This window comes from Apium graveolens, unplaced genomic scaffold (assembly GCF_009905375.1).
Source record: "Apium graveolens cultivar Ventura unplaced genomic scaffold, ASM990537v1 ctg5916, whole genome shotgun sequence".
In the NCBI taxonomy this organism is placed as follows: domain Eukaryota; kingdom Viridiplantae; phylum Streptophyta; class Magnoliopsida; order Apiales; family Apiaceae; genus Apium; species Apium graveolens.
This window is the reverse complement of record NW_027419152.1, coordinates 115804-136372: the sequence shown is the minus strand read 5'-3', so window position 1 is coordinate 136372 and position 20569 is coordinate 115804. Positions and strand designations below refer to the sequence as shown.

At 35.9% G+C, this 20569-nt stretch overlaps 1 non-coding gene across 1 annotated transcript; it reads right to left on the bottom strand.

The window, feature by feature from the left end:
* Window positions 1–8047: 8047 nt before the first annotated feature.
* Window positions 8048–8154, bottom strand: LOC141702928 (small nucleolar RNA R71). The gene has a single exon (XR_012567300.1). It is a non-coding gene; the product is annotated as a small nucleolar RNA R71 (small nucleolar RNA).
* Window positions 8155–20569: the final 12415 nt, after the last annotated feature.

The following is a 20569-nucleotide window of genomic DNA, read 5'->3' as shown; positions in this document are numbered from 1 at the left end:
CACTTCACATCAGTCTTTCCATCAAATTCTTCTCACACACTTATCTTCATAATTCTTCTTTCAAAAACACAATGGTCAGATACAACATGTTTTTGAACTACCAAAACTTCAATATGAAGCTAAGCTGTGCCGAGTGGCAGCAGGAATGGCATGTCACAGCCATTCCTGAGGAGATATGGGACTCTGTCCCACAGGAGGTACTGACACATCTTCTGTTCTTCTATCTGGACTACCATCGCCATCTGGAGCGATTGAAGGAGGAAAGGCTGGAAGCTCTCCGCCAGCAAGAGCGAATCATCAGACTCGCCATTCTGTTTATCGAGAGTAGGAAGAAGAAGATGACTTAATCTCGTCTTCTTCCTGTTTTCTTCATCATCAGCTTTGTCAGGCTTCTTAGCTAGGACTAAGGCTGTTGATGTTAGGTTTAGAAGCTTAGGGAAAATCTTGTATAAGTATTGATGTAATTTCCATTTCATAAATGTATTGTCTTGATATATTAATGAAAGTTGTTTTTACTTCAAGATTTTGTCTCTGAGTTATTTTATCTTGTGTTGATAAATCCTGATTGATATTCTGATGACCATATAAATTTTGTTTTATATTAAGTTCTGATTCATTTTCAGCACTTACTTATCTAATTTATCTTGGTCATTTTTATGTGATGTATTTTCAGAATATTAATGATGCAGTGAAAAATAATTCAATCAGTGATAACGGTTTTAAATTTTGAATTAAAACTGTTTCTCTTGATAAATGGAACGGTTTTTCCTTGAAACTAGGCAAATGGGTAAGTAATGATTCCTGTTTTCTCGAGCCTAGTAACTGTCCGTTATTACTGCATGTCTGACAGGTGTCCAACGGTGACATTTTTGTTCAGAGTATAAGTACAACAGAGAGAAGATTTCTTTAATCTTTTATTTTCTTCATATTTTATCTCTCTCCTTACTTTTACTCTCTTTCTCTTTATTTCTCACGTTGGTTTTTTCATACAGACATTATCTCAAACACCTAACAGGCATACTTGAATCTCATTTTTTTTCACATGGCACCAAGGATTTAATCATTGATGGAGCTAAGTTTGTCCCCAACAACTATGCTGCAGTTCTTGATCACACTGAAGCTCCATCTGAATTGCACTTTGTGCAAGATCTTCTTGCACATAGTGAGGTTGGGTATGCATTAACACAGCCTGAATTCTTTTCAAGCCAACAAGTTCTGAGGTTTTGGAGGACTGGACTTTTTGATGATGGTGGTCAATGTGGAACTCCCAGTATTATCTTCCAAGTGGGTGATTCATCCTTTGTAGTCACTTCTGCTACAGTACGCAGGGCTTTACATCTTCCAGAAGATTGTACTTTCTCAATTCCAGAGGACTCAGCCCTTCGGGAGTTAATGGCTGAATTGGGATATGAAAAGAGTCTGACGAAACTTGGACAGTTGAAACGGGCTAATATCAGAAGAGAATGGAGTTTCTTCTTTGATTGCATCACCAAAGCTTTTGGGAACAAATGTTCAAATTTTGATGCTATCCCAATTCTGAGTCAGCACATAGGGTATGCTATTATTCATCAAACTCATTTTGATTTTGCAACTGGTTTAATTGGTTTTATTGGTGATAGGATGACAGAGGATCGAGATGTGTTTATTTTACTAGATTCTGTCAACTTATTTACACTTATTGTACTGATGAACCTCATTTAGTCAGCACTCAAACCCCACCTTTTAAGGTTACAAAATGATACTTTAATGACCTGGTAAATGCTAATACTAAGAAAAAAGTGGTTAGACCATTACAGATTCCTAAGTCTGTAAAACAGATCCTGGTAAATGTTGATCCTGATACTTATAGATCTGTTTACTCTGATGTCCAACCAACTCCAACCACCCAAAATCCATCAACCTCAGTACCTACCTCTCATTCTACTCAACCTACCCTCAGAACATATCTCAAATCCTATCTCTCCACTTCACAGACTGCTCGACCTTCATCTTCAGCACCTACTGTGAAATCTTCATCTTCCAAGCCAAAGAGGACAAAGAATGTTCCTCAAACATCTCAAAAGAGAAGGAGGATTGCATTGAGCGATGAATCTGATTCTGAGGAACCGGTTCCTGCTAGAGAACCTGTTGTATCTGAAGCTAAGAAAGAGATTTCTCAGAAGGATTCTGAAATTGGGGGTTCTAGGCTTCTCAAGAGGCTTAGACGAATGACAGTTCCTGAAACTCCCAAGGAATCTAAATCAACAAGGAAGTACAAGAAACAGAGGGCACAAAGGCCAGTTTCAGATGATGAAGAGGAAGCAGCTAAGGAAGGGGATCAGGAATCTCTGATCTCACAAGATAAGGAATTTGCTCCAGTCACTTCTTCTCCATCAACTCCATCTCAGGAAGCTGTATCTGACAAGGCTAACTCACCATCTGTGTTTCTTGTTGATCCAGGCACAAGTGCTGATATTGATGTTCAACACTTGGTTGTGTCTGAAGTATTTCTCTTAGAAGCTCCAACAGCAAATAATCCTTCCACAACACCTGTTACTGATGCTGTTCAAACTCCAGAGTTATCAACAACACCTTCTCTGCATCAAGATGCTGATGATCAGACTTTAGGTGAGCATCAGGATATGGCTGTTGATCAGAACTTAGTATCAGATCAGCAATTAGAGGATGCTGAAGCCTCCATTACTACTCATACTGTTGTCTTATCAGAAGATACCGATTCTTTAAGTTCTGATGCTGCAAATGCTGGAGATACTGGTGATGCTGCTCCAACTGTGGATGCTGATGAAGCAGGTCCTTCAGGACATACTCCTCAACAGACTCTTCCTAAGTCTGAACTGGTAAAGAAGTTTGTTACCGGGGATGCACCAGTACCTTGGAGTGAAACTCCTGCAGGTCAGGAGTGGACTAAGGAATGGAACTCAGTTTCATGTGTTCCAACTGCAATACATCTTGCTGAGCACTTGACTAAAGCTGATGAAATGTTAAATTCTGATGATTTAAAAACCCAGCTTAGAGTCACTGCATTGAGTATTAAACATCTATAAGGTCTTCATTCAACTACTCATGCAGAGCTACACAAGATTCAGGGTAACTTTATCAAACAAGAACAAGTTTGGAAAATTGATAAGAAAAAGTTCTTTCAACCTACCATTGACAGTATTGCTTATATTGAGAAAACTCAAGAGAAACAACAAGCTCAGATTGATGACATTCTGACAAATCAAGCTTCTCAGCAATCACAACTTACTGAAATCCAATCCTCAGTGGAATTACTTATCTCTCTTTTACTACCCGCTGATGCCAAAAAGGGGGAGAAGGTAATTAAGTCCAAATGCAACACTAACAAGACACTGCAAGGAAAGGATGATGGAAATGATGATCAGGGATACTATGGAATGGGTAGCGGTCATAGTCAATGTAGAAGGTTTACATCAAGACAAGCTAGTCACAGGACAAGTTCTGATACTGGGAAAAGAATAAGTTCTGTTGCTGGTAAAAGGATAAGTTCTGATAAACTTCTAGATTTTGATGAGGAAATGTCAAGACAGTTATTTCTTCAAGAAAATCCAGGAATGGACTTGGAAAGTTTAAAGGAAGAAGAAGCTAGACTTAAATCAGAGAAAGTCACATCTAAATCTGAAGCTTCTGGTAAAAATTCACTTCCAAAACTCAAAGGCATTGTGATCAAAGAAAGGACACATACTGAAGCAACGTTGGCTAGATCACAACCACAGATAGATCCAAGATCCAAGGGTAAAGAAAAGGTTGGTGAACCTATCAAGGTTTATGTACCTCCTGAGGAAGAAGAAATTACTGATGAAAAGGATGATCTTGCTCTGACTTCAAGAAAAGTTCTTAAAACAACCTCTGACATGGCTCAAGTTGTTCAGAGTCAAGAAATTGTAAGTTCTGATATTCAGAAATAGCAAGTAACCTCTGACAGAGCTCAAGTTAACTTCATATCAGAAAATAGATCAAAGACACTCTTACCGGGATTCACTAAAGCAAAACAGACTCAATCTTTGAAGACTACTGCAAGTGGTTTTGAAGCAAGAGTAGTTACTGGAAAGGAAGCTAGAGATAAAACTGGATTGGGAAGTGCTGATGAAAGAAGAGTACACAACACTACCAATGATCCAACTTCCTTGAGTGAACCAGGTATTGTAGCAACTCCTGAGAGATTGAATCAACTGGAATCTGTACAGATGGTTTACCATACCTACTTGAAAGAATACATCATGTTGTATTTCATGACAGATGGTAGGGTTTATCATATAAGACAAAATGCCATTCCATTGAAGTATTTTGAAGAATTGGAGCATGTACTTTTCTTACTTCAAGTGGATGACCAAATAACAGAGACTGCTGCAAACTACTTAAAAGAACAGATTCAAAGAGAGAAAAGGCTTTATTCTGTTAAGTCTGACAGCATATATGTTCCAAAGTACAGAGATCACAATGGTGATATTGTTGATATGAAGCCTAATACTGCACATATCAAAACATATCTTGGTATTAAGGGACTTGAATTCAATCTGGAGTCTGACAAAGCTTATGTCATAAGACTAGATCAGGAGTTGAGAAAAGCAAAGATCAATGATCTCAGAGCTGCAATCTTTCAAACTGGTGAAGATACTGCAGAGCTTAAAAATGTTAAAAGGAGAATGATTGATGAACTAAGATATGCTGAGAAATGTTTGTTGAAGAACTATCTCAGAACAACTCCTGACATCAGAGAGATCAGAAAATGATGAAGCCAAGTTGAAGATCTACAACTGCTTAAATTCTGATATTTATACAGACTGAAGTTGTTATCAGAAGTTGAAATTGGTAAAAGCTTTAAGGACTGTAAGTTGTAGTTATCTAGTCTAATTCTCATGCATTTGTACTTCATGTTTTTGACATCATCAAATATCTGTTAAACTTGTATATTATATTAATTTACAAGTTGGGGGAGATTGTTAGATATATTTGATAATGTCATGGCTAATATGTTTTATATTTAGCTTTCAGATCTTACTTGAACATGATAAATCAGTACTTAACTATTGATCAGTACTTATACTGGAAGTCAGGACTTAAGGATATCAGTACGTATGTTATCAGGAGATAATCATCAGAAGATAGATATCAGAACTTAAGTGCTGAAGGACAATCAGATAAGGACAGTAGCTGATTAAAGGAAAGAAGATCAAGATAAACATAAGAAGAGATATGCATGAAGAAGGAATTCCGTAAAGAATGGAATACTTGGAAGAAAAGATATCTGATTGATATATTTTAGGAAGCAGAATTATATTCCATATCAATTAGCGATTATCTTGTAACTGTGTAGTATATAAACACAGACATAGGGTTTACACTATAAGTGTTATCATTATTAGAGAAGATTATTTATTGTAACCCTAGCAGCTCTCGTGATATTTGTTCATCACTGAGAGGTAACAGTTCCATACTGTAACAGAGTTTAGTATTTAAATAAAGTTTGTTTTCTGTTACTTAAGTTCTTAAAGTTCGATTTGAGTGTACTATACACTGTATTCACCCCCTCTACAGTGTGTGTGTGACCTAACATACTATCAGGTCATTTTTTCACCTTGACGGCCTGATGGTGCTAGTAACTTCTTTTATAATGTGAACCCGCGCTACCTGTAACTTGCACCATGATAATCTTACAACCTGTCCACAAATATAACAAATGAGCACCACCAATATATAAAATTTTAAAACTGAAAACAACTATTTTTCATTTTTTAGATGCAAATGGTTAAATTGAAATACCGTAAATATAAAAATAGATCAATCAAATTTAGTTAAATAAACAAAAAAATGTAAAATATAAAATTATAAAGCTCTAACAAATATAAAAATAGATCAATCAAATTTGGTTAAACAAACAAAAAATGTGTAAATAGTGGACAAATTTGTTATACAAAGATATCATAAAAAAGTGCTAAAATCAAAATACCGTCAATCCAAGTCTTGAAATGCAAAGCCCATATGGCATAAAATGAGAGAGAGAGAGAGAGAGATTAAATGAAGTTTAAGTGGATATATGAAAGTAATTGAACTCAAAATGAATAATCAAACCCCCAAATGACATTCATTTGAGCCCTAATTTGATATTGAAATCAATTGAGCCCCGAGTTCAAATACAAATGCCTAATTATTAATTAGAAATTACAACTTACATCGAGTAGATAATATATAGTGTACTGAGAAATAGTAGATAAAGAACGGGAGAAAGAGCGTAATGAGATTGAGAGAGCATAGAGGGGTCAAGAGAGTGAAAGAATGAGTGAGAAGAAGACTCAGTGTGTTTTATGGGCCAAAAATAGGCCACCTTTTACCCAAAAATTGGGCGCTGGGTTTGAATATTTTTCATCAATTTTTCCTGCTTATCAAAATTCCTAAGGTTCCATAAATCCGTCTTCAAATATTTAGATTAGGGAAGAAATATTATATTTATTTATTTATTTTTTTTATAAATCTGTATATTTAATTTTTTTATATTTTTATTTTAAACTTATATAACAGTGCTCATATCAAGAGGAAGACAATTCATATGTTTTATTACTTTTAAAAATTCTATTTCAAAATTTTATTAGGTTAAAAATTTTATTTTAACTTTTTTACAATTAATTTCTCTTTTAACTTTTTTAAATTTTAACATGTACAAATTCGCATATCATCATGGATTTTATTTATTCTATTTGTATATCACCTTATATTCTTGAAATATGAATTTAAAATAATATTTAACATTAAAATATATCATATTTATCTTTTAATACTCTAAGGTAACACTTTGACCGGAATGTTGCAAGATAAAACACTGTCAACCTAATGTAACACAACAGTTTTGACTAAGGTAACACAAAAAAAGAAAATGTTAAATTAGCTCATTACTGTCATATCTATGGTAACATATTAGCTAACATTTTTTTGGAGTGGCGTTGCGATAGGCCATGTATGGTGTAGTGAAAATCCAAACAAAGATACGAATCATTGAATATTGGCCTCCAAGAAATCTCATGGGATAAATAATCTATTTCCTGTATAATAGGACTCCAAAGTCCACTCTAAATTTGAGACTTGTCCACCAAGTCTTAGAACCCTAACCCAATTCAAAGGCATCCTATGCATATATAAGGGGTCTCACACCACAAATCAGAACTACGTTTTTTGACTTGATCCTTAGCATACATCAAGGTACGTAGGCATTTTGTGAAGGCAGATTGAGTTACAAAACACGAGAGCAGTCAAACAGAGTCTTGAAGCTCATGAACCCTAGCATTAAATACACCCTAATTCTATATTGACCTAAACCAGTCTCTGTGGGAATGAACTAGAAATAATTCTATATTACTTGCGATTGCGTATACTTGCATGAATATTAGCGCGTGTTTTCATCCAAACAAGTTTTTGGCGCCGCTGCCAGGGACTCGGTGTTAATTTTTATTTTATGTGTTTGTCATCAGTGGTCGTTAAAGTTCATTGACTCGGATATTGTTAGTTACTTATTTCCTTATCGTGTTTCAGGTATTCTTCTCGTAAGAGAACATTGGATCATGCTGAGGAAGAAGTTGTAGTAGCTAAGGAAGTTTTCGAGGAAGTTTTTGTCGAGGATAAAGTTGAAGAAGAAGCTCTTATTGCAATGGGAGAACCAGAAGCGAATACGAAGGCTTTGATGGATTACTCTCAACCGAAGATTAATGATATTCAGTCTAGCATTATCCGACCAGTCATCTCGGCCAACACCTTTGAGATCAAGTCAAGCACGATTCAGATGATACAAAACTCAGTTCAGTTTGTGGATTCTCCGACAGAAGACCCCAACATGCACATCAGAGATTTCATCGAGATATGCGACACTTTCAAGTTCAATGGAGTTTCTGAAGATGATATTAAGTTGAGGCTTTTCCCATTCTCTCTACGGGATAAAGCTATGTGCTTGTTACATTCTCTACCACCAGGGTCTATCACCAAATGGGAGGATCTTTCTCAAAAGTTCTTAACTAAATTCTTTCCTATGGCAAAGACTGCTGCAATCAGAAACGTACTTACTCAATTTGCTCAGCAATCTGGAGAATCTTTATGTAAGGCTTGGGATCGCTACAAAGAGATGCTTAGAAAATGTCCTCACCATGGAATGCCTGACTGGATGATCATTAACTGCTTTTATAATGGATTGGGTGCTACTTCCAGACCCATGCTTAATGTAGCATCAAGAGGAGCCTTGTTGGCTAAAAGCTATGATGAAGCTTATGAATTGATTGAACTGATGGCTGCTAATGAATACCAAAATCCTATTCAGAGACTACCTCAGGGCAAAGTAGCTCTGGAGTTAGATATAGCTACTGCTATAATTGCTCAGTTTAAGGCTTTGGCGATGAAGGTGGATTCTTTGGCTAATTATGATGTTAATCAGATCACTATTGTCTGTGAGCTTTGTGCTGGTGCCCATGAGATGGAACAGTGTGCTATTTCTAATGAATCAGCTCAGTTCATGAGCAACTTTTAGAGGTCGCAGCAACCGATACCGCCCACTTATCATCCCAACAACCGCAATCATTATAATTTCAGCTGGAGGAATACTCAAAATGCGGTCTAGCAGCCCTATCAGCAGTATGCAGTAATATAATACAACCCTCCTGGTTTTCAGCAACTGTAATATGCACCAAGACAAGAACTCCAGCTGCAACAGTCTAATGAAAAATCTAAATTGGAGGAGTTGAGGCTCATGTACAAGTGCCGAGCGGTTTTTATCAAGACCTTGGAGAATCAAATTGGGAAAATTACCAATGCCTTTCTATATCGTCAACCTGGTACACTCCCTAGTGATACTGAAGTGCCAGGAAAGAGGGAAGCTAAGGAGCAGGTAAAGGAAATTACATTGAGGTCTGGGAAGGTTGCAAATGTCGAACACTCTCAAGTTTCGGAAGAAGAAGCTGTAGCTGAAGAAGAATTGCAGAAGGAAGCAGAAGTGGAAGCAAGGAAGACTACTGTTGAAAACACTCCTCCTGAGGGTAATACAAGGGAGAAACAGATCTATGCTCCACCTCCTTTTCCTAAGCGGTTGCAGAAGAAAAAGATGTATAAGCAGTTTGAGAAGTTTCTGGAGGTGTTCAAGAAACTTCATATCAACATACCTTTCGCTGAAGCTCTTGAACAGATGCCTAGCTATGCGAAGTTTATGAAAGGTATTCTCTCCCGAAAAGTGAAGCTGGGTGATTTAGAGTTAGTTGCTCTTACGGAGGAATGCAGCGTTGTGCTGCAACAAAAGTTGCCTCCGAAGCTTAAGGATCCTGGAAGCTTCACAATTCCTTGTACCGTTGGAAAAATGTCATTTGACAAATGCTTATGTGACTTGAGAGCTAGCATCAATTTGATGCCCTTGTCAATCTTCAATAAATTAGACTTACCTGATCCATAGCCTACTTATATGACTTTGCAGTTGGCCGATCATTCTATTACATATCCACGATATAATAACCCCAATTTTTGGAAATTTTTGAAACCCTTATGAATAGTGATTTTGCAGATTATGCTGAATAAGAAAACTTTTCATGCCACACTATGTAGGGATTCTGCTATTGATATTCTGAGATTTTATTAGTACTCTATATGGTATATAAGTGTATGTAAAGATCGTCAGAATCCAATTCCGAACACTTTGATTTTTCCCGAAAATCCACCAGATACCGAAAAAATTGAGTATAAGGTAACATGATTAAAAGGATTTAAATTCAAGGATTATGAGAGAGGATCATAAAAGGAATATAATGTATTGAGAAAGGTTAAGGGAACCCAAGTAATAAGATCCCGGGTATGATCCCTCAAACGATAAACGAAAACGAAAGTTAAGCGAACCGTATAACAGATCAGCGGTCATTAGCCAAATAATTAAAAGCTAATCAAAGAGATTAGTGGGGATGATGTCATCAAACCAATGAGAAGAGGACAAAGGAGGGAGGGTGACATCACATGGTGACATAAGCATGACCAAGCAAGTGTGTTGTTGGATGATTGTGAGCCACACAATATTTACCATGGTAACAACCTAATTAACAAGCAAAACAAACACAAAAATCAAAAGCAACCAAAAAAAAACATTTTCTTCTTCCCCCACTCTTTGCTCTCGGCTTTTCCATGAAAAGCAAAGGAGAAAATTTCGAAAAATCAAGCTACACACCTTCATAATTCAAGAGGTTTGTTTCTTTAGCTTCCATAATTCATAACTAAGATGAACCATAAGTTTATGCTCAAGATTCCATGTTTAACATAGCTAATCAATTCATCTAAGTTCTTGGTGAATAGTGTTTTCAAGAAACTAACTTTGTGTTTTCTTATGTTTTCTTCAAGATCCAAGCTTAGTAAAGATAGTTAGTGGTTATTTAAGGCTTCCTAAGTGATTCTCCACTCTCCAAGGAAGGTATAACCCCTCCAAACCCTAACTTTACTTTGAGTATTAGGTTTGGTTTTGTTTGTTATAGTTCATGAGAGCATGATTCTTGTATGTATAGAGTTTGGATGGAATTATAATGATTTTGGGTTATAAATTTTGGTTGTTGGTTGATGAACCTTAAGTATAATTAGTAGCTCTTGTTTGAGATTGAATAAGTTGGAAAAATCATGAGGTTATGGACTGAGTTAGTAAGGTTTGGATGAAGTTTGGTGGTATGGGTGGTTATGGGTTGATTTGTGGTTGATTGTGGTTGATTGGAGTAGTTTAAAGTTTGGTAATCGCGTAAACATAGCCGTCGTAATGTCCGATTTACTTTAGACTGTTTTTGCTCTTAACATTAGGACCCGTAAACTCACTTCTAGGTTTTGACCATTGCCATGATTAGATAGTTCATGTTACGAGCTTCGTTTTGATATGTGGTTCGTTTGATTTCGATGTACGGTTTAGGAAAAACGACCATTTTAAGTAACTGCGTTTCGCGAACGAACCATTACCCCTCGCCTTACTTTGAAACATAGGTTAAAGATCTTAAAGGACTAATTGGAGTATAAAACATTTATGTAAAGTGTATTAGGCAGTTGGTAAGGCACTCGCGAAAGAATCGCCTTAAAACCCTTAATGGTTAATTTATTAAAAATGGTGGAGCCGAGGGTACTCGAGCGACTTAAGTGAATCGTTAAGCGCAAAAGCGAACGTTAGGGTCTAATTGGTTAAAGTATAGATTCATAAGCGACTTTGGTTTAATTCCAACTTATATGTTGTTTATAGGTTACCAGACTCGTCCCAAGCCATTTGTAACCCCCAGTCGCTCAGGCAAGTTTTCTACCCGTATAACTGTTGTTGTGATGTATATGTGTATATGCATGATCTTGTGATAAATTCATATTTGTTATTAGCAAATTCTTGCGATATATTGAAGCATGTGATATGGTATATATGCATGCCTGTTTCGTATTCTTGATTTATATATCTGTTGGTTCAAATGCTTATTAGTTGCATAATACCTATGCTAGAGATAAGCAGTAGTTGCGTATACCCTGAGTATAGGGGACCCAAAGGTGAACCCTTTTCTAAAATCGGGAGTAGATGTTCCCGAGTATATGATATATATATATATGTATATTTATATATATATTGATATGGTTTTTAAAACTATTAATCGAATAAGGTTTATTCGATAACTTTATATTATTTAATGAATATTACTTGAATATTCATTCGAGGACTTATGACTCACTTCATATTATTTAATGAATATTACTTGAATATTCATTCGAGGAATTATGACTCACTTTATATTATTTAATGAATATTACTTGAATATTCATTTGAGGACAGATGACTCCGCTTATATTATTTAATTGAATATTATTTGAATATTCATATGAGGACCTATGACTCCGATTATTTTCTGAAATGTATTCTTTATTTTACTAAAGAATAAGGTGTCGATAATCAAACTTATTTTTTGATTATTCAAATAAAGATAGTACTTTCGTATAAGTATATCTTTGGTTATTTAATACTCATTTCAAGTATAAGTTTTACAACTTCTACTTCAATTATTTGTATAAAGATTATTCTTTAAGGGAATATTATTTAAATGATAATATTCAGATATTTTCTAATATATTGGGACTGATTTACTTTATTAAATCAGCATTACTCCAAACACTCTTTAAAGTGTTTTCGAGTCTTTAAAATGATTTTTAAAAAAGTTAGAGCGGATCCCAAAACTTATTTTTTATATATTTAAGATCTTCTTTTTAAAGGGGATTTAAATACTCGCTCAAAACCAGAGGGATCCGGCTCTGTGGTGTATTTTATATTCGCAACAAGGTTGCGGTTTTGGTAAATGAATTGATTACTTGCTCAACGTTCGGGAAGTAAGTCCCTCTATCGAGTCGGCATAAGCAACATGGGCTTAGTGGGCATCCATGAAAGTGTAAGTGGCTCAGTGGGAGTCCATCAAATGCGTAAGTGGCTGAGTGGCAGTCCAGCATAAGGTCCTATTGCGACCAGGGTGATGACCAGTGGGGAATTCGTCCATCTACTAGTAGAAAAGGTTACTTATTGGTATCTTTTCCTGATCAGCAAGATACTGGGTTTATGCCACAATTCTTTTCCTTTCCAAAAATTCATTGGATGTTACAAACTCTGTTCATACTTTACATGACAGAGGTTTTCAGGAAATGTATAAAGAGATATATATGTGGATATATATATCGGGACTTAATGAAGTATATCATAACTTCATTTCATTCAATAATACTTCAAAGATTTAATCTATTCAAATCTTGTCTTGTAGTCTCATCTATGTGATGAACTGTTGAAAGCTCATTATACCTTGAACGGTGGTAGTTCAAGTAGTATTCAAATATAAGTATATTGGAGTATCTTGTAACTTCATCTTTTAAACTTATATGTAGTAAATGATTATCTTGTGCATGTCAAAGATTTTCGGAAAAACGTTGAGACAAGGTTAGATATATGAGATCACCTTGCAACGATATTTTATACAGTTATAAACGGGAACTCTGTGTATATTATACATGTCAGAGGATTTCAAATATTGTGAAAAGTATATATGGATATATATACTGAATATTTTGTGATTTGGTCGCATTAAGATATCAGCTTGGTTCATTTCTTCTTGACCAAGACTTTCATGTGTACTATGAGAAAGCTCATATATTGTTAGTTATTATATATATTATTTTGGTGGGCTTGTTGCTCACCCTTGCTTTCTTCTTTCATCACTCAACATCAGATAGACAAGATGAACAGGACCAAGCTCCCAATTCGCGAGCGGATAGGAAACGTTCCGCAGTTTCCTATAGGCGTTGATGTCGCTGTAGCTGAGGTAGGAACTACCAGTAGGCTAGGCTTTCAACTTTTGATGTACCAGACTTATGTATCTTTATCAATTGTAATAATGGCAAAGAAATGTAAATTTATTCAGAAACCCTTTTTAGGTGTATTGGCATATAATTTTGGAATAAAATGACTCGTGTTATTTTTGGATATTCATCTCTAAGACTATAACTTGTGGTGTGTGTGTTTATTGTAGGGTCACAGTACAGAGTAGTTGATTGTTTATTAAGATTGGGTGTTATTAAGGGAAATGGAACTCGTGACAACCCGGATCCCCGACCCCGGATTTGGGGGTGTTATAGAAATGGTATCAGAGCTAAGCGTTATAAACCTCAGAGATGATGTGACGTTAAAATAATAAGTTCACTAAGATAATAAGAACTCTTGCCAAGTTCATAGTCAGACTACCTAACGTAGTACTGACAGTTAAAACCCTTATGGGAACCCTTATAAATATCGTGATAGAAGCGTAGTTCGTTATCGTATATTGTAGCGGGACTCCGAACCCTGAGGTTGAGGAGCAACAACGCGATGATGTTTTATTACTTATTGGAGATCAGATTGTGGATCCGATAGAGCGTCCTAACGCAGGACCGGATGATGTTCATATTGAGGATGTAGCGGTTGAGGATGTTATCCTAGAAGGGATTGTTGCTGAGGAGGATCCCGTGGGGGATTCTGAAAAGAATGAATAAAGGACCACTGAGGAATTGATAACCATGGTTAGGGCGACTACCAGAGGTAGGATTGGCCGGTCACTACCGGAGGTTCGTTCAAGTTTGTAAAGATAGTAGCCCCTTTAACGCGGCTTACTCGTAAGACTGAGAAGTTCGAATGGACAGAAAAATACGAGATCAGCTTTTAAGAACTGAAGCAAAGATTGGTGACGGCCCCTATGATGGCGTTGTCGGATGGAAAAGGAGATTTTGTGATGCGTAGTGACGCTTCACATAAGGAATTAGGGTGCTTCTTATACAGCACAACAAGCTAATCGTGTACGCGTCAAGACAATTAAGGGAATATAAAATTCGATATCCCCACCCATGAGCTTGGGCTCGTGGCAATAGTTTTGCCCTAAAGATTGGAGGCACTACTTGTATGGAGAGAAGTGCGAGATTTACACAAGCCATAAGTGCTCTAGTGCATTTTCACGTAGAAAGAGCTCAGCATACGCCATAGGAGGCGGTTAGAGCTAATCAAGAATTATGATTGGGAGATTCTTTATCATTAGAGGAAAGCCAATGTGGTGGCTGATGCCCTTAGTAAAAAGGAGAGACTCAAGATGATAATATCTTCGGAAGAGTTGATAAGAGATTTTGAGAAAATGGAAATAGAAGTGAAGGTAACCGGAGCCGGTACTGAAAGGCTGTTTGAGATTGTAATGCAGCCCGAATTATGGGAAAAGAAAATCATATTGTGCCAAGAAAAAGTGATGAATGAAGGCAGAGAGCCAATGACTGGAGAAAAGATTAATACCGAGAAAGATGATAAGGGAATAATGAGGTATTCCTACCGAATTTGGGTTTCAAACGTTTAAGAGCGTAAGGACTGGATCTTAGACGAAATCCATAGCTCGAGGAATAAGATTTAGGGCAAACCCCGAATGTGATAGTCAGGGAGGTTGCCATTAAGAAAGGAGGAGCCCATAACATAATGAAGTGGAAAATAAGGATTTTAACGTATAAGATAACCCCAAGTATGGGAGAAGGATGAAACATTTCATACTAAGGAAACATAAAGTCGAGTAAGGAAAGGAGACCTGAGACGGTACTCCTATATGACAATTCATGGACCTGTCTAAAGAGAACTTAGACTATTATCTCCAACCACCACCCTGAGGGGACATTGTGGTGGGAAAATCTTTCAGGACCTTTAAGTCACTAAGCTCTCGGAGTTCCAAGGAACAAGCGAACCCAGTCGAGGCAAGAGCCTGGCTAAAGGAAATATAGGAATCATTTGAGATTCTAAATGATTAACGAATCACAAAAGACTGTTTTGTCACTTACCCTCCTAAGAGAGAGGCCACCCGCTGGTGAAAGACCAAGAAAGGCACGGAGCCAGAGGTTAGAATAAACTGATTAACATTCAGTCAATTATTTTCGGGAAAGTAACTCCCGAGGTTATGAAGGTAGTATAAAAAAAAACTTTAGAGCCAGAACAAAAGCGGACAAGTATGATGAATTATGAATTTAAGTTGTAAAAGTTGTCAAGATTCGTTCTAAGGACACGAATCTAGAATGACGGGATGTTTGAAATCAATGCTTATGTTGTGTTGGTTCATGTAATGGTTGTAATGGAAACGAAAATAAAAGACTGAAAATGGTAGAAATATAAAGGGATATAAAGGAAATAGAGTTGAGAAGTGATAAGGGAGTTAGGTATGGGAAACCCTAAGAAACCCTTGCAATAAATATAGAGAAGTGTGTCATCATCAGCACGATAGTGACTGATCATGAGATAAATTCAAGGTTTGAAGGCGTAAGCGATACGTATAGTTAATTCCCTTGAAGTTGACAGTATTCGATGAAACTTTGAGATAGATCGATTAATTAATAAGGAAACGCGGATGGACTGAGGAGTCAAGAAAGTAAGAAATTAGGAAAATTGGATGAAGGAAGTGACCTTCAAGAATATGAAGTGTAAGAGCGGTGGCTTGATACCGAAAAAGGGAGGCGCCAGGTATGAAAGATATCCCAACATTGAGATGACTGTTGAGATAAACAACAAAAGTAAATAAGGAATAATTAAGAAGAAGTTCACGTTGAACACGACCAATATCTTCCAGAACATCCTTGTTATCGTTACCCAATTTAGGCAATAAAAGCGGATAACTGTTGTTATCTTTTGGAGGTCATATTGATTGACCTCATTTTGAATACAGATGTTATTGTGAAATTCAGCATATACTATCGAGGTGGGAATGATTGAATAAGACACCCTTATCAGGGATATATGACTTGATTATCCATGGAAGGATGCATGTACCTTTTTAAAGGTGGAATTAAGGATAGAACATCGGTAACTTAAAATGAATCCTAGGGGAATGCATAAAGGTTGGCATTTCACCCTTAATAGGGATAGTATGAGTTTTGACAGTATGAATTGGAAAGGATTAAGGTAATAACAACCTTTAAGAATCAGTGGAGAAATTTTTTCAGAAGTATATAGACAATGATTCTGGTATTAATAAATGGTATCTTGATATGCCCTGTATCTAGGGAATACATGAGAAACGATTCAAGGATAACCTTAGAGGTTTTACAAGGAGAAAAGTAATATTCAAAATTCTCAAGAATAGAAATGTTGATAAAGGAAATATGACGTAATTATAATGATGCCAAGTGGGGCACGTGTTAAACCACGAGAAAGTATGGATCGAACCAGTAATGGTCGAAATTGTTCAGGGCAATTAGGACTTAAGATAAAATATGTTCTAAGTATGATTGAGAGTCAGTCGTGACAGTGATTAACCTCTAAAGACTGAGGCAATAACTTATGGAAAAATGGTATTTTTTTTTACTCATCAGATTTTAAGGAAAACATCTTCACATAAGTTGTGATTGAAATAAGGTAGAAAATTTATTTGGAGGTGGTTAAAATGACATTGACTGTAAGGAAATTTTACTATCAGGAAAGGCCAAAGAGGTGGCTGACACTTTAAAGGTAAGAGGATAATTATCGGCGCTCGTGCCAGAAGAATACAATAATAATGGTTAAAGCCGTGAAGATTGTATTATGATTTGAAAGATTGACATTCCTTCTAATGACTGTGAAATACCCAACTGTAATAGTAGTTTGGTAAAGGTTTAATTCGTATAATCTCCGTGAGCGGGCTATCTATCTCAGAAGATACTAACTTGAGATAAGCCAGGACCATGTTTCAAAAAGGACTAGACGAACCCTTGAGTTAAGTCTTCTATTTAAGGCATACAATTAAGAATGGTATTAACCTGCTATTGTTGCTTTGACTGAAACTCTTCTGCAATTTTATCTACTTCATGTCATGAAAGTACGTCAGAGTTTGGAGTGTTCTTCATGAATTATGATTGGTGATTATGTTAACTCCTTAGAAGTATTCTATACGACATGTATGGACTCTGTAACACCCCCAGATCCGGGGTCGGGGATCCGGGTTGTCACGGTCTTTCTTTCCACAATATCACTTCACTTAATTAATAATAATAACCTTATGCTGTGACCCCACACTAACACACACCACAACCCGTTATAGTCTCAGAGATGAAATTTAAATAAGTACAAGTCTTTGAATCCACAATTTAAAAGTTATTACAACCCAAAATGATTACTTGATAAATTTACAGTTAATTGCCATTATCTGCCACAAGTTATAATTATACATAATTGATTCTCAAAAGTAGATGGTCTGATCTACAATAGATCTACCTCTGCAGCTATAGCAGCTACAACATCAACGGGAAGACGCGGGACGCTTCCCACGCGCTTGCGCTGGGTCTGCTGGAGTCTGGCCATCTTTCCTAACTGTTGTTGTGTGATGAAGAAATAAAGCAAGGGTGAGTAGCAAGCCCACCAAAATAATATGTATAATGATTTACAATATATGAGCCTACTCATAATACTCATGAAAGTCTTGGTCAAAAGAAATGAACCAAGTTTGATATCTTAATGCGATGAAGTCGCAAAATATTCAGTATATATACATATATACTTTTCAAAATATTGGAAGTCCTCTTCCATGCATAATATACATAAAGTCCCAGTGTATAACTGTATAAAAAAATATCGTTGCAAGGTGATCTCATATATCTAACCTTGTTTCAACGTTTTTCTGAAAATCTTTGTCATTCCTAAGACAATTATTAATTAGATATAAGTTTAAAATATGAGGTTACCAAATACCCCAATATACTTATATCTTTCCCAATACTACTTGAACTACCACCGTTCAAGTTATAATCAATTTCAAAAGTTCATCACATAGATGAGACTACAAGACAAGATTTGAATAGATTCAATCTTTGAAATATTATTGAATGAAATAAAGTTACGAGATACTTTATTTAGTCCCGATATATATATATATCCACATATATATATCTCTTAAACATTTCCTGGAACCTCTGTTATGTAAAGTATGAACAGAGTTTGAAACATCCAATGAATTTTGGAAAGGAAAAGAATTTTGGCATAAACCAGATATCTTGCTGATCAGGCAAAGATACCCATAAGTAACCTTTTCTACTAGTAGATGGACGAATTCCCCACTGGTCATCACCCTGGCCGCATTAGGACCTATGCTGGACTGCCACTCAGCCACTTATGCATTTGATGGACTCCCACTGAGCCACTTACACTATCATGGACGCCCACTGAGCCCATGTTGCTTATGCCGACTCAATAGATGGACTTACTTCCCGAACGTTGGGTAAGTAATCAATTCATTTACCAAAACTGCAACCTTGTTGCGAATATAAAATACACCACAGAGCCGGATTCCCCAGGTTTTGAACGAGTATTTAAATCCCCTTTAAAAGGAAGATCTTAAATATAAAAATGAGTTTTGGGATCCGCTCTAACTTTTAAAAATCATTTTGAAGACTCGAAAACACTTTAAAGAGTGTTTGGAGTAAAGCTGATTTAATGAAGTAAATCAGTCCCCAGAATATTTAGAAAATGACTGAATATTATTATTTAAATAATATTCCCATAAAGAATAATCTTTTATAAAAATAATTGAAGTAGAAGTTTTAAAACTTATACTTGAAACGAGTATTAAATAACCAAAGATATACTTATATGAAAGTATTATCTTTATTTGAATAATCGAAAATAAGTTTGATTATTAACACCTTATTCTTTAATAAAATAAAGAATATATTTCAGCAAATAATCGGAGTCATAGATCCTCAAATGAATATTCAAATAATATTCATTAAATAATATAAACTGAGTCATAAGCCTTCGAATGAATATTCAAATAATATTCAATAAATAATATAAAAGAGTCATAAGCCCTCGAATGAATATTCAAATAATATTCAGATAAATAAATAAAAGGAGTCATACGCCTTCGAATAATATTCAAAATAATATTCATTAATAAAGTAAAAGGAGTCATAAGTCCTCGAATGAATATTCAAAATAATATTCAATAATAAAATAAAGTTAAAGTTATCGAATAAACCTTATTCGATTAATAGTTTTAAAAACTATATCCATATATATATATATAAATAAATATATATATATATATAATATACTCGGGAACATCGACTCCCGGTTTAGAAATATGTTCACCTTTTATCCCCTATACTAAGGGTATACGCAACTACTTGCTTATTTCTAGCATAGGTATTATGCAACTATAAGCATTGAAATCAACAGATAGATAACCAGATTACGAAACAGACATGCATATATACCATATTAGCATGCTCCAATATATCGCAAAATTTGCTAATAACAATCATGCAATATCACAAGATAATGCATATACATATATTTACATCACAACAACAGTATAACGGGTAGAAAACTTGCCTGAGCGACTGGGGGTTACGAATGGCTCGGGACGAGTCTGGTAACCTATAAGCAACAAGTAAGTTGGAATTAAACCAAAGTCACTTGTAAATCTATACTTTAACTAACTTAGACTCTAACGCTCGTTTTGCGCTCACTGATTCGCTTAAGTCACTCGGGTACCCTCGGCTCCATCATTTTTAATAATTTAACCTTTACGAGTTTTAAAGCGATTCCTTCGCGAGTGTCTTACCAACTGCCTAACACACTTACCATAAATGTTTCATACATTAATTAACCCTTTTTGGTCTTTAACCTATGTTTCAAAGTAAGGCGAGGGGAAAAGTTTCGTTCGCGAAACGCCGTTACTTGAAACGGTCGTTTCTCCTAAACCGTGCATCGGAATCGAACGAACTACATATTAAAACGAAGCTCGTAACATGAGCTATCTAGACATGGCAATGGTCATAATCTATCAGGGGGTTCTCAGGTCCTAATGTTATGCACAAAAACAGTCTACAGAAAATCGGACGTTACGACGGCTATGTTTACGCGATTTCCCAAATTTTAAACCATTCAATACCAACCACAAATCAACCCCAAATCAATCATACAACCAATATCCCTCCAAACCACATCATAACAGCCCCAACAAATCCACATTAACCATTTATACTTATTCCTCACATGAACTAAAAGCTTTACTTAGGTTCTTTAACTAATTACCAA